This window comes from Cervus elaphus, chromosome 31, assembly GCF_910594005.1.
Source record: "Cervus elaphus chromosome 31, mCerEla1.1, whole genome shotgun sequence".
Lineage (NCBI taxonomy): Eukaryota > Metazoa > Chordata > Mammalia > Artiodactyla > Cervidae > Cervus > Cervus elaphus.
This window is the reverse complement of record NC_057845.1, coordinates 42,803,499-42,819,996: the sequence shown is the minus strand read 5'-3', so window position 1 is coordinate 42,819,996 and position 16,498 is coordinate 42,803,499.

Below are 16,498 nucleotides of genomic sequence, written 5' to 3'. Positions count from 1 at the left end.
ATTAAAACAATGTGGAAAGAACACTGGACTTGGACTCAGAAGCCCCAGATTCCAGGCCCCAATCAACCATGTTTTCTCATCTGTAAAATTGAGATGATAATAATACCAATTGCATAGAGCTGTTGTGAGGGTTAAGTGGGATGATCCACATAAAACATTTAATGTGGATCTTGGCCAATAGTAAGTGCTCACTTTACTGATAGTGGAGGTAATCATAATTATTAATAGATGCTAAACTAATATATCTGAACACTTGTTATTTTACCTACAAGGATTGGAGAGGTCATGTAAGAATGAGGAAAAAAAAATATGTGAGAGCACTTTGTAAACTACTTAACTCTAATGTATAACATTAATAATAGTAGGAATGGTAGTGGTAAACAATGCTTTAAATGTGTATGTATTTAACCCCTACTCCAAATAACTTTCAGTTCTGTTCTGAACATACTGTACTATTTTTGTTTCTGTTTCCTTACTTAGGGAATCAGGAGCAATGATTGGGGATGGAGTTTAAATGAGCTAGCCAAACACTCATCCAATGCTTTATTTTTCTAAAAGTCAATGTATCCATTTCAAAACCTGAAAAGCTAATTTCAGAGGCTCTTTTACCTATAGTGTCAAGAATGCCAAGAAAATTGTTGATGCAATTTTACATTTGTGAAAAGTAGCACTTAGTTGGCAAGTAAATACTGAACTCTTTCTGAACTGAAGGAGATAAGCTTGCTGCAAACTTGCAAGTCATTGCTTCTGGTTTCTGGTTTTGCTTTTCAAAAAAAAAAAAAAATGTATTGGTTGCTTTCATTCTTATCACAAACAGCACTGGTATCCAGATTACTAGCTGTGTTAGAGTCCCTGACAAGAGAGGTTTATTGTATCCTCTGCCAGCATTTTCCTTCCCGAAAGGATTTGCGAGGAATCTTTCAACCTAATCAAATTTTAACTATAGCTAACTCTTCAGATGCCACTGAAGAAAGAGGTATTTTCAGAGAATTTAAGTATGTTGAAAATTCTGTGGATAGTCTTAGAACTTCTACTTTCGATTTCATCAAATGTGACTTAGTGGAATTTCTTTCTTTCCTTTTTGCATAGCAGTATTAATGAGAAATGGATACATGATAAAAAGGAAAAAGATTAAACAGAATGTGGAATACTGAGAATTTATAATCAGCCCTTGAAGGTTTTTGAACATCGTGTTATTTAGTAGATGCCTTCTAAAAGGTTTTCTGCTAATCAAAAGTCATAAAATCTTAGATCTAGGAGATGCCTTGAAGTCCAAGAGTTAGCTTCCTTCCTTTGCCAAGGCAGAAGCAGATACTTCAGTTACTGACTGGTACCCCTTATATACAAATGATATGTTTACTGTGCTTTTATGCATCTCTCTTGTTAGGTCTTGGTTAGCACATAAACATTTACCAGCAATGAGTATAATCAGTGTTGTCAATATATAAATGTTAATGCCTTTTAATCAGCTAGGTTTTAGAAAACTTGGGCCGAAAGCTTAAAATAATCCTACTTAGCTCTATTGCTGAATGGTGCACCAAATTTTAAGAATTTTTATTCTAACTAATGGTGGTGTTAGAAACGGCAGTCATGGTCATTGTGACAGAAGAAACTGCAAAGTCAGGTGAACTGTGGGCATGTGGGTGTGTGTGTCCTGACCTCACCACGTTTCACATTCCCAACTTTCTGGTTACATTTCCCTCTAGCTGGTGTGTTATTTAGCAATAAATCTAGGTGAAAGGCAATATTGTTGTTTAGCTGCTAAGTTGTGTCCGACTCTTTTGAGACCCCATGGACTGTAGCCCGCCAAGCTCCTCTGTCCACAGGATTTCCTAGACAAGAATATTTGAGTGGGTTTCCATTTCTTTCTTCAGGGGATCTTCCTGACCCAGGGGTTGAATCTATGTCTCCTGCACTGACAGGTGGATTCTTTATCACTGAGCTACAAGGGAAGCCTGAAAGGCTATATGTCAGCTACCAAACGTTACCAGAGCAAATAAACCATATTACTGTAGAAACTGATCATTAATATGTCATTGGTACTTGAGGATCTGGGCAGCTAGGCAATCTGCCCTTTCTGGATGCTCTTGTATGGATTGAAATTGAAAAATTCTCATAACTAAAGCTTTGGTCATGGAGCTAAATCCATTCCTTCTACTTCATTTTACCACTTCCTGATAAAAACTATGGGATTGGGCACTCTGAGGACTGAGAGAGTTAGGATACTTCTACTGCTAGCAATTTAGATCAAAATAGTTTTTTTTTTTTTTTTCTTTTAAGTTCATTTAGCCACTCAGGCTTTGAGTTTACAACGAATTTGTCATAAGTAATCAAGGTGAATGTTAAAATGGATTTTAGTAGGTATAAGAAATGACTTACATTTCAAGAATTGGGTTCACATAATATCTACTTTTGGGATTTTAGAGCATCACATTGGAGCACATACCAGTGATTGACCTAAAAACCTTTCCATGGACAGATTTATGTCCACAATACAACAAGCACTGTATATGCCACTTTCTAGTTTCACCCACGTTCTCCTGCTCGGGCTGTTCCCCACACCTCCATAGCCTTTCTGCATGACAGGAACTCAACCAGACTCTTTTCAAGGGGAACTTACAGTATCCCAGGCTATAGAACATAAAGAAAAATCTGTGTGGTACCTTTGGATGAGGGGCAACAAACTCCAGGTGTGGGTGAGCTTCATTTTGCTGGACATGCCCAGTGTGGCCTATGGCCAGCTCTCACGGAAGGCATCCTCTAAGACAGAAGGGTGTCAAGCATGTCTCCTCAGCTTAGGCAGCATGGGAGACTCACTCAAATAACCTTGAGACGTGAGGAAGCTGTGATGGGTGGGCTGCTCTGGCTTCTAAGAAGGTTCTCTGTACTGGACAAACAGGAAGGGCTGTTTTCTAACAACCCTGCTCCTTCTGGCCTTCCCCTCAAGCTTGCTTACTCACTGTTCTTTGAGAAACTTTATTTTTCTGAGACGGTGACCTTTTCCCATTTTTACTGTTAAAATGCCTTTCTTTAATAAAATGATGGTGATAATAGATGGCATTTCTTGTTTTTGACGGCCTGCTTGGCCAAATCAGCACTTGGCAGCCTCCTGCCAATTTCCCACATTGTTTTCATGTTTGTTTAACTTACTGGTCACTGAACTCCCAGTCTGGAATACCAGGGTGTGCAGGCTCTCCAGGGCCGTGTGGCCAGGAAAGCTCTCGGGGAAGGAGAATCTTTTAGACACTGGAGATAGGGTGGTCAAGGGCATGGAGGGCCAAAGGCAGGGAGGAGCAAGCCAGAAAGAGGTTAAGCCAGACGACATGAGGTCAGGCAGCAAGGAATGAGCCTTGCAAACCTCAGAACCTGGCAGGGAGAAGAGCAGCCAGCTTCAAGGCAGGGCTGGAGCACAAGAGAAGCCTGACAGGGCTCTTTCCCTGAAGGACCTGGGCAGTCCTGGCTTTGGAATGGACACCAGGTAGGTCAGCAATCTCAAGATTCCCCCAGCCTTGTCACAGCGGCAAAAGGAGTATGGCAGACAAGTGAATCCTGCTGTGGATAAGTGTATGTTTCAGCAGACAAGGACCTCAGATTCAGTGTCTTCCTTCAACTTAGAACACATGTGGCGGGGAAGCTGTGGGATTTTGTGTGTTGTCACAGTGAGGGAACATGATAGCAGATCCCAGATCGCCAGGACAAGAGGAAGCTGACACCTTTCCCCAATCCCCTGAGAGTTAAGAGAAAATAGGATGGTTAGAGAAGAATACAGTTAGTGAGAAATAGGCACAATTTCAGCTGACTGCATCCTTATGATCTACTTCTTAGTCGGAATGTTTCAAACTATAGAAGGATAATCTCACTATATTCTTTTTGGAAAAGATTGAGATAACCCAGAAAGAGAAAAAGTGTGAGAGAAAATACAGGGTAAATGGGTAACGTTTAAAAAATATTATCCTTCATACATATTTACATTTTTTCTTTCTATGCAAAATGTTAAATGTCCTTCTAAATGGAAAGTGTCAATTTTCTCTAAAAATCTTACCTGGTGTCAGTCACAAATAATAGCAACGTCTTCACCTGATTTTCTTACTGTTTGTAACGCTTGCGTGCAAAAGTGATGGATGAGAAAACAGATGATACATTGCTGTTTAAATATGCATTTTTATAATTAGTAGAGAGAAATTTAACACATTTTCTCCTGTTCAGAGTCATTTGTACTTATGAAATTTCCATATGAAATTGACCTTTCAGTTTTCTAATGTTTCATGTAGCAGTCAGCTCCTGGTAATTAAAGTTTATCAAGGAACAGAATTGAAAGATGAACTCCCCAGGTCGGTAGGTGCCTAATATACTACTGGAGATCAGTGGAGAAATAACTCCAGAAATCATGAAGAGATGGCGCCAAAGCAAAAACAACACCCAGTTGTGGATGTGACTGGTGATGGAAGCAAGGTCCGATGCTGTAAAGAACAATATTGCATAGGAACCTCGAATGTTAGGTCCATAAATCAAGGCAAATTGGAAGTGGTCAAACAGGAGATGGCAAGAGTGAATTGTCCACATTTTAGGAATCAGTGAATTAAAGTGGTCTGGAATGGGTGAATTTAAATCAGATGACCATTAAATCTACTACTGTGGGCAAGAATCCCTTAGAAGAAATGGAGTAGCCATCATGGTCAAAAAAAGAGTCCGAAATGCAGTACTTGGATGCAATCTCAAAAACAACAGAATTATCTCTGTTCATCTCCAAGGCAAACCATTCAATATCACAGTAATCCAAGTCTATGCCCCAACCAGTAATGCTGAAGAAGATGAGTTGAACAGATCTATGAAGACCTGCAAGACCTTTTAGAACTAACACCCAAAAAAGATGTCCTTTTCATTATAGGGGACTGGAATGCAAAAGTAGAAAGTCAAGAAACACCTGGAGTAACAGGCAGATTTGGCCTTGGAGTACGGAATGAAGCAGGGCAAAGGCTAATAGAGTTTTGCCAAGAGAACGCACTGGTCATAGGAAACACCATCTTCCAACAACACAAGAGAAGACACTATACACGGACATCACCAGATGGTCAATACCGAAATCAGATTGATTATATTCTTTGCAGCCAAAGTTGGAGAAACTCTATACAGTCAGCAAAAACAAGATCAGGAGCTGACTGTGGCTCACATCATGAACTCCTTATTGCCGAATTCAGACTTAAGTTGAAGAAAGTGGAGAAAACCACTAAACCATTCAGGTATGACCTAAATCAAATCCCTTACGATTATACAGTAGAAGTGAGAAATAGATTTAAAGGACTAGATCTCATAGACAGAGTGCCTGAAGAACTATGGATGGAGGTTCATGACATTGTACAGGAGACAGGGATCAAGACCATCTCTGAGAAAAAGAAATGCAAAAAAGCAAAATGGTTGTCTGAGGAGGCCTTACAAATAGCTGTGAAAAGAAGGGAAGTGAAAAGCAAAGGAGAAAAGGAAAGATATTCCCATTTGAATACAGAGTTCTAAAGAATAGCAAGGAGAGGTAAGAAAGCCTTCCTCAGTGATGAATGCAAAGAAATAGAGGAAAACAATAGAATGGGAAAGACTAGAGATCTCTTCAAGAAAATTAGAGATACCAAGGGAATATTTCATCCAAACATGGGCACAATAAAGAACAGAAATGGTATGGACCTAACAGAAGCAGAAGATATTAAGAAGAGGTGGCAAGAATACACAGAACTATACAAAGAAGATCTTCACGACCCAGACAATAATGATGGTGTGATCACTCACCTAGAGCCAGACATCCTGGAATATGAAGTCAAGTGGGCCTTAGAAAGCCTCATTACCGCAAAGCTAGTGGAGGTGGAATTCCAGTTGACCTATTCCAAATCCTGAAAGATGATGCTGTGAAAGTGCTGAACTCATTATGCCAGCAAGTTTGGAAAACTCATCAGTGGCCACAGGACTGGAAAAGGTCAGTTTTCATTCCAATCCTAAAGAAAGGAAATGCCAAAGAATGCTCAAACTACCACACAATTGCCCTCATCTCACACGCTAGTAAAGTAATGCTCAAAATTCTCCAAGCCAGGCTTCAACAATATGTGAACCGTGAACTTCCAGATGTCCAGCTGGTTTTAGAAAAGGCAGAGGAACCAGAGATCAAATTGCCAACATCCTTTGGATCATCAAAAAAGCAAGAGAGTTCCAGAAAAACATCTACTTCTGCTTTATTGACTATGCCAAAGCCTTTGACTGTATGGATCACAATAAACTGTGGAAAATTCTGAAAGAGATGGGAATACCAGACCACCTGACCTGTCCCCTGAGAAACCTGTATGTAGGTCAGGAGGCAATAGTTAAAACTGGACATGGAACAACAGACTGATTCCAAATAGGAAAAGGAGTACCTCAAGGCTGTAGATGGTCATCTGCTTATATGCAGAGTACATCATGAGAAATGCTGGGCTGGATGAAGCACAAGCTGGAATCAAGATTGCTGGGAGAAATATCAATAACCTCAGATATGCAGATGACACCACCCTTATAGCAGAAAGTGAAGAAGAACTAAAGAACCTCTGGATTAAAGTGAAAGAGGAGAGTGAAAAAGTTGGCTTAAAGCTCAACATTCAGAAAACTAAGATCATGGCATCTGGTCCCATCACTTCATGGCAAATAGATGGAAGAACAGTGGAAACAGTGTCAGACTATTTTTTTGGGCTCCAAAATGACTGCAGATGGTGACTGCAGCCATGAAATAAAAAGCCGCTTACTCCACGGGAGGAAAGTTATGACCAACCTAGACAGCAGATTAAAAAGCAGAGATGTTACTTTGCCAATAAAGGTATGTCTAGTCAAGGCTATGGTTTTTCCAATGGTCATGTATGGATGTGAGAGTTGGACTATAAAGAAAGCTGAATGCAGAAGAATTGATGCTTTTGAACTGTGATGTTGGAGAAGATTCTTGAGAGTCCCTTGGACTGCAAGGAGATCCAACCAGTCCATCCTAAAGGAGATCAGTCCTGGGTGTTCCTTGGAAGGACTGATGCTGAAGTTCAGCTCCAATATTTTGGCCACCTCATGGGAAGAGCTGACTCATTTGAAAAAACCCTGATGTTAGGAATGATTGAAGGCTGGAGGAGACGGGGAGGACAGATGATGAGATGGTTGGATGGCATCACCGACTCAGTGGACATGAGTCTGGGTAAACTCTGGGAGTTGGTGTTGGACAGGGAGATCTGGCATGCTGCAGTTCATGGGGTCGCAAAGAATCACACACGACTGAGCGACTGAACTGAACTGAGATGGACCTTTGTTGGCAGCGTAATGTCTCTGCTTTTTAATATGCTGTCTAGGTTAATCATAACTTTTCTTCCAAGAAGCAAATGACTTTTAATCTCATGGCTGCAGTCACCATCTGCAGTGATTTTGGAGCCCCCCAAAATAGTCTGTCAATGTTTCCATTGTTTCCCCATCTATTTACCATGATGTGATTCAATGGACATGAATTTGAGCAAACTCCGGGAGATACTGAAGGACAGAGGACCCTGTTATGCTTCAGTCCATGGGGTTGCAAAGAGCTTGACATGACTGAATAACAACAGCAATCTACCTACTTACTTTGAGAGATTAAAGTCTTGATCGTGGGGTCAGAAAGACTCTGTTTAACTTTTGGCTCTAATGTACTGTGTGACTTATCTCTTAGAACTTCTTTAGACCTTCATTGATAGAGGAGTTATGAAAATTTGGCTAGGAAATTCCATGTTCAGGGATTAGTAGAAGATCTGACACATTAGATAAATGATAGTAATGGAATTCAATAAGAGAGATTCCGTATATTTATAAAGACTAACTCCCCTCCTTCTCTCCAGTCAGTGTGATTCAACCTCAAACTTATACTAGGTGTAGATACTCTAGGGCCTTTACTTTTGAGTTGGCCTGAATTAGCTGTAATTTCTTTTGAGATATTTATGTACATTCATTAAGTGCGCACACTTGCAAACAATTTAGGATTTGAAAATATATTGCCAGGTTAAAAGATTTGGCAATTATTATTTGTGTGGAGTCTTGACTGAAGAAAAGTACAGAATTAACCAGAATCACAACAATTAGTCTGGGTTTTGAATTATTAGAGCAATAACTAAAGAGTACATAAAAAAAGAGAATGAAGTTTCACAGTTTTATGCTAGAATTTTCTCAAGAATTATTTGTCATTATTGTCAATAATTTTAATAATATGGAAATAATAATATAATTAAATATTACCTTTATATAATGGGTTATGGATAAGGTCATTTCATAAAATTAGAGATCAGTAATTTCTCCTAAGAATTCTATTAAGAAAATATGCTACTCTGAATATTATGAGAGAAAATATGTGACGTTTCTTTTTCCCTCCGCTTATTACTGAGTTATAATGTGCAAAACTGTAAAACATTACATAAAGGACTTATAAATGTCACTTCAGTTTCTCTACAAATAGTTTTTCTTTTATGAAATTTGAATTTCTATTAAAATGCAATAGGTAGAACTAGGAATTTACAATTGTATCTTGATAGCTCCATGTTCCAGAGATTTTCTTCCCATTGTTCTCCAAAGCTTACATGTTATTTTTGAAAAAAAGCAGATGTTATGTTCTCTTCATGGATATCAAGTGCATGTGATCATGAAGGGACTTGCGTAAAAGCACACAGAAGCCAGGCTGGTATCATAATCTAGGTCCCTCAGTTCCCAGAACTGGATGCTTGGACCTCAAACAAAACCAAGGGTTGAAACAATCAGAGCGATGATTACCTCAGATGCCCAGCTTCTCGCATCTCTGAATGCTGCATCCATCAGCTCTAGGAAAATGAACAATTATACAACAGTGTTGGGATTCACTTGTAACTCTTGGGGGGCCTTTGCTCTTTATAATTACATATATTAATGTAAATTATTTAATATCTATTAATCTTCAAATTATTGTAGAATGAAGGTAATCAAGTAAATGGACACATTTATTCTACAAGGAATTTATTTTCTAGATAGGGATGATCTACTTTCTACATGGACAGAGAGGGGCCTAGTATCAGGCTGGTGCTTAAGGGAACCAGGCATCTAAAGGCTACAGGGACAGGAAATTAGTGGAGACAACACTTATTTTAGTAGCCTCACACCATGAGGATCAACCCTCCTGGTCTGGGGGGTTGAATTTGGATCTGGATCTGGATCTGAATTTGGATTTGGTTGTTCAGTTTGGATCACAAGATGAGGTGCATCATGGCAATTAGTAAACACCTTTACGGCTCCCTTGTTACACCAAAGTTCTGACTTTGCCTCTCATATGCATTGCTCTGTCATAGATTTGACGATATCCGTGAAAATTAGATGAGATACCATTTAAAACATACAAACAAAAAGATGCGGAAAAAGTGTACAAAGGGGAGTGTGTTAAGAGAGGTTTCCTGAACAAATATAGTGAATATTGCTACTCAGGAAAAAAAAAAAAAAAAACAAACCTCAAAAGTTGAAATGATTTTAAGTGAAAGATGACTTTTAGGTAAGTGTCTTAGAAAACCCTTTGTGTTATACAACAGTACAAAAATGGTCGTGATTTGTGTTTGACACAGGGTGTCACAAGTGAATGACACAACTGTAAGAAAACCAAACTTCCACACACTCATCAGGGTCCAGGTGATAAAGCTGGTACCAGCTGTGAAGAAACTCCAGGGCACTTGGAGTCAGTTTCCAGGCATTGCCTTGCTTCTTCTCTGCAGCCCCAGAACCCTAACGAGGGGGCTGAGTACTCCAAGCCCCGGAACACACTCTCCTGAGGGTGGGCGGCCCGTACAGCACCGTAGCCAGACAGCTTGAAACAATGGAACATGGAGGATGCACGGGAGACCTGGGTCTTGGACTTGGCTTCGTCCTTCAGTAGCTGTGAGACTATGGATCAATCGTTATACTTTTTAGATTCCCAGTTTCCTTGCTTGTGAAACCAGAAGATGGGACTAAATTTTTTCCCAGGTTTCCTTTTAGCTCTAAAAACATTAATGATTTGCTAGTCTTGACAGGCAATGATTATCCCCTTTCCTTTTTTTGGAAAGACAACTATGCTGTTCATTTTCAACGTGAAGGGTTTCAATGTATATTGTTTTCTGTTGGTTTATTCACGTGTACTTTAATTTCAGCAAATGAAGAAACATGATTGGCATTTAAATGTAACATTATTGCAGGTATAGTGTTCATCTTTCTTGAGGCTATGGTTCTGTAAGAATAAAGAATACTCTGATATCTGGGATATGACCAAAATTCCTCAGAAATAGGACAGAACAGTGCTTAGCCTCCTTGCCAGAAGATTGGCTTTCATTAAATGCATAATATTTCTGGTGTTTTTGATCTCAAAACTCCACCCTGCTGCAAAAATGCAGTTTGGGCCAAATACCACATCCAGGGATGAGGTAAATTTAATCTGTTTTTGTTCTGGATGAAATACAACTGATATATTTTTTACTATTTTGGTGCAGTCTTCAATGAGAATCATTATCCTATTTAATTGACTATATTTTTCAAAACTGTGTTGGCAGTAAAGATGGTATCATAAAAATGGTATCTACCAAAGTAAATCTTTCTAATAAATAACTGGCAGATATAAACTGTAATGAGAGCCTCTAATTTATTTTGGGCCTCTAATCTATTAGAAATGCTTAAAGGGATAGCATGTATGTTATATTTTACCATTTTTCCTTAAGTCTACAATCTATGTCAGACATTTCAGTTAGATTGAAACAGACATTCCTTCTTCCCCTAAAAATGTACTGTTTACATTTTTCTCTGCTCCCATTTCAACATTTTACCAAGTGTAATGTTTATGTTTTCTGTGAACTTACAATCACTGAAAATCCTCTTCATAATAAAATAAAGATACATGTGCGTGATATGGTCATGGATAATCATATATGACATCTGCATGAAACATAAACACACGTGACTGAATTTACTCACTTATCAGATAGTAACTGAATGTCTGCTCCAGGTCAAGCATGATATTAACATGAGATACAACAGTTGTGATGGTTAACTTTATGCGCCACCTTGGAAGTCCCACAGGGTGCTTGGAATAAACACTACATCTGAGTGTCTGTGAGGGTGTTTCTGGGTGAGAATAGTATTTGAACTAGTGGACCCAGTAAAGTAGCTTGCCTTCCCCAGTGTGGTGGGCATCCTCCAATCTGTTGAGGACCTGAGTGGAACAAACAAATGGAGGAATGAGGAGTTGACCCCTTTTGCTTTCTGCCTGCCTGACTGAATGGGGCTATCAGCCTTTTCCTGTCCTCGCTTGAAGTGGGATGTACACCACTAGCTCCCCTGGTTTGGGGGCCTTTGGACTTGTACTAGAACTACATCACCAACTTTCCTCCAGCTTGCACAAGGCAGATTGCGGGACTTTACAGCCTTCATCATTGCATGAGTTGATTCTTCATAATTAATTTCCACACAAATGTATATACGTATTTCAATAGGATGTATGTATATGAACTATATGTACATGTATATATTTATATGCACACACATCTCCTATTGGTTTTATTTTTCTGAAGAACCTTCATAATTGGAGCACAATTCCAAGCTCCAATAGCTTTTTATCAACAGGAGATTGGTTGTTTCAGCAGCATGGGAACTCCTTCCTTCTCACTCTCACCCAAGTCTAGAAAGCACAGTGATGCCATGTCTGTGAAAGAGAAGGAGCCTAAAGTTGCATCCAGTACCTTTTAGTTGATCTGTGTGTCCACTTATGGAGTCCAAAAGGGAAAACTGGATATTACAGACTCCTGTGGGAATAATTACCAGTATGCAAATGTCAGGAGGTTTTTAAACATATGAATTTGATGTTTATGTCTTTGTTTGGCTTTCTAGGCTTTAGTAAGCAAGAATGGTGCTGTGATCCAATGGCTAAGAATCTGAGTGCTAGAACCTGCCTAGATGGAGTCAAGTCACAGCTCTGCTATTTTTAGTTCCGGGACCTCAGATATGTAACACACCAGTTCTTTCACCCCTAAAACAGAGATGATACTGATATCTACCATTTGATTTATTGAGGCTTCTTATGGGAATTACATAAATGAATATAAATAAGTTACTTAGAGTAGTGCTTGGCACACAGCGGGCACTCAACAAATACTAGATATTACACACAATAAAAAAAATCCACCTCCCCTAAGATATATACATTTGGAAATTGTTTTCTTCATCCTTCTTTTATAGTATGTTATTTGGAGTCTCTTTTTTTCCCTTTTGGTGTTTAGAGGGACTTTTGTCAAAAATGAAAAGAATGCCCTCATTTTGGTAAATAGCAAGATGGAGGCAGTATATTGGGTGCTTCTCTGCCTGAAGATTCTTCCTGGCTGAGTTCCTGCCTGTCACTTTTGTTCTGAGAGTTTCAGTTTCCCCATGCACCAGAATCACAGAGCAGATGTTAGGAGCTGAGTTAATGGTGGCCCATAACCCTGAACACCTTGACTGATAGGTTCAAAAGCTGCCTCCTAGCAATTCAATAGTGCCAAGAATGGAGTCAAGAGGGAGAGTTATGGCCCTTTGCAAACCCGTAAGGAGTAGCTCTCAGTCTGCGCTTGACAAGTCTGAGGGTTTAGAAGACGGTTTTGTGGTACAGCTGAATCCCCAGTGTGCTGTGTTCCCAGGGAAGAAAACCAATAACAACAGATCCCACAACTCATACCATTTGCTAAATGGGCTTCCTCGCAAGTGGGGCTCTGGGAGGAATCTCACAATTTCCTGCCGCTTTGTCTCTGAAGGGTAAGCAAGGAGAATTGTTCTCATTTCAGCTGCTTTCATTTCTTGAGACTGTGGAGAGTGTGGAAATGTCTTTCTTTTCATTTTTGCTTCCATTCCAATGCTTGCTTTTATCAGCTTTATCTTTTTTGTTGCCCAACAGCCTTCAAACTTGACATAAATTGCAAGTCAATTTCTATATTTCACTGGTTTGGGGTTTTTAGCTGGAAAAATTTTCATAGCTATCCTTCAGTCTCTAAGAATACAGAAAAGTGGAGGAATCATAATGACAGTGACCAAAATAAGGCAGGACGTCTCAATAGCTGATGTGTTGCAGAAATACTGTAGATTCTTATGGTTCACGCCAGAGTCTCCAAAGAACCATTTGTTATCTGATTTTTATTAACACTAATATTTTTTTCATTGAAATGTGCTTTCCTGTGACTCTAGAATAAACAGAATTTAATAATTCTCTAGGGACTATATTCTGGTTTTTGACAAAATTTTGCAATCAAATCCTTGAAACAGATTCTGTCTGACAAACACTGGTGTCCTAAAGACCTAACTCACCACATTTCTGAAGTCTGAGATAGCCCGGTTTCATCATCCAAAATGCAGGAGTTGATATTCAATAAGCCCTTGACCCTAACCAGCTGATCTTTGATGTTAGTTTTAATATTTGGGGGTCCAATTCATAATTTGAATGAATCTCTGTGGCTTGTTGGTTTACCCATCAGGGAAAATACTTGGAGTCTGAACAACTTGAGCTAATGACTGTCTTGGCCTTGGGTGTGTAATATTTATATCATGATTTGAGTGTCCTCACTTCTCACTTAGTCGCTAAGTCGTGTCTGATTCTTTTGCAACCCCAGGGACTGTAACTCGCCAGGCTCCTCTGTCCAGGGGTTCTTCAGGCAAGAATACTGAAGTGGGTTGCCATTTAATTCACCAAGATTTAAGGTATACAGCATGTTAATTTGATGCATTTATGTACAGTAAAATGATTGCCATTGTAGTGATGGTTACCACCTCTAGCATGTTATACAATTAAACTTTCATTTTTAGTGATTGGAATAATTAAATTCTAGTCTCTATGTTTGCTTATAATAAAATATTATTTATATTCACTATACTGTGCATTAGCTTTCTAGGGCTTATTTACTACTCATTGTAAATTTGTAACCTTAAACACCATCTGTCCTATCTCCCCCCACCACCATCCTTTGATAACCATCGTTTTATTCTAAGTTCCTATGAGGCTGGCTTTTTTAGATACTACAGGTGAAATCATACAGTATTTATCTACCTCTACTAACTTAAGTGCCTAAAAATTGATGCTTTTGAACTGTGGTGTTGGAGAAGACTCTTGAGAGTTCCTTGGACTGCAAGGAGATCCAACCAGTCCATCCTAAAGGAGATCAGTCCTGGGTGTTCATTGGAAGGACTGATGTTGAAGCTGAAACTCTAATAATTTGGCCACGTCATGCAAAGAGTTGACTCATTGGAAAAGACCCTAATGCTGGGAGGGATTGGGGGCAGGAGAAGAAGGGGACGACAGAGGATGAGATGGCTGGATGGCATCACCGACTCGATGGGCATGAGTTTGAGTAAACTCCAGGAGTTGGTGATGGACAGGGAAGCCTAATGTCTGCAGTCTATGGGGTCATAAAGAGTCAGACACAACTGAGCAACTGAACAATACAACACCTAATAATTAGTGATGTTGAGCCTCTTTTCATGTACCTGCTGCCCATTTGGATTTTGTCTTTGGAAAAAATGTCTATTTCCTTTGCCCATTTTAACTGTTTGTTTTTGTTATTGAATTTTATAAGGTTCTTTGGATACCAACCTTTTATCTGATATGTATATGGTTTGCAAAAATTTTCTCCCATTTTGTAGGTTGCCTTCATTTTGTTTCTTTTGCTATAGAGAAGCTTTTGAGTTTCATGGTCCCATTTGTTTATTTAGCTTTTGTTGTTTGTGTTATTGGTGTCATAGTAAAAGAAATTGCCCGTTTTTATAGTGTCAGGTTTAAGTCTTTGAACCATTTTGAATCAATTTTTGCAAATGGGGTAAAGGATACTTCTGAATCTAATTATGCAATTTCCCAACACTATTAGCTGGAGAGACCAGCCTTTCCCCATTGTGTGTTCTTGACTATCTTGTTGAATATCAGTTGGCTGCATATGTATGAGGGGCTTTCCTGGTGGCTCAGCTGTCAGAGTTTAATTCTGGGCTCTCTGTACAATTGTATTGGTTTATGGGTCTATTTTTATGCCAACACTGTGCTGTCTCTATTACTATATTGGTAAGGCAGTTTGAAATCAGGAGGTGTAATACCTCTGATTTTGTTGTTTTTCCTCAGGATTTCTTTGTCTACCTGGAGTCTTTTGTGGTTTCATACACATTTTAGGATTGTTTTTCCTGTTTCTGTGAATAGTATCACTGTATCTTGATGATATTGCATTGAATCTATAGATGGCTTTGGATAGTATGGCCATTTTAACAGTATTAATTCTCCTGATTCATAAACATAGGATGTCTTTTCCTTTGTGTCTTCTTCAATTTCTCCTAGCAAAATTCTGTAGTTTTCATTCATTTCCTTGGTTAAATTTACTTTTAGGTATTTTATTGTTTTTGATGCTACTGTGAATGGCTAGTTTTATTTTTCACATGTTTCACTCTTAGTGTATAGAAAAGCTGTTGATTCCTGAATGTTGATTTTGTGTCCTGATACTATACTGAATAGTTCCAACAGTTTTTCAGTTGAATCTTTGGGGTGCTTTTTTAATACATAAAATCATAGCATTTGCCAATAGTGACAATTTTACTTCTTCTTTCTTGACTTGATGCCTTTTCTTCCTTTGTTGTACCAAAAATTCTTATTACTTTTTACCCAGTGTTTGAGAAGGACTAGAGAACTGATCCTGAAAATGTCTCCTTTTGTTAAGTGAAAAAACCAAGTCAGAAGAACTTTTCATGATGATGGTAGTGATGCTGTTTTTATTCCTTATTTATATATATATTTTTAAGGCTTTGAGAATACCAGGGAGAATGCTGAGTTTCCATGAGAGGAGTGTTTGAAGAAAAAAAATTGTAGTGGAAATAAGAAAACATAAGGATATTAATAAACCCAGTGAAAGCATAGTATAGAGCTAGGAGAGGACGAAAACAGGGTTGTATGAGACTGAAATCTCTAGACAAGAAAATGACAGACCTCTGAGTCTAGAGTCCAAATTAATTATCTGATAACGACTGAGCAACTAACTGAACTACTCTGCCTAGTGATTGGTATGTTCTAGGTGTTCAATATACTTTGGCTTTATTCTATCTCTCAGTCATGTTCAACTCTTTGCAATCCCATGGACTGCAGCGTGCCAGGCTTCCCTGTCCTTCACCATCTCCCAGAGTTTGCTTAAACTCATGTCCATTGAGCTGGTAATGCCATCCAAACATCTGATCCTCTCTCATCCCCTCCTCCTCCTGCAGTCAATCTTTTCCAGCATCAGGGTCTTTTCCAATGAGTCAGCTCTTTGCATCAGGTGGCCAAAGTACTGGAGCTTCAACTTCAGCTTCAGCATTAGTCCTTTCACCCCATATACCATTCAACACATTTCTTGCTTTTTATATATGCTCAGTAATGCTTGAACTGTGGGAGAAGAAATGGGTAAAATTCAAATGGACAGGTTGGATAAAAAGCATGTTGAAGATACTATGAGCACAGAATTGGGCCAAAACCAGGATA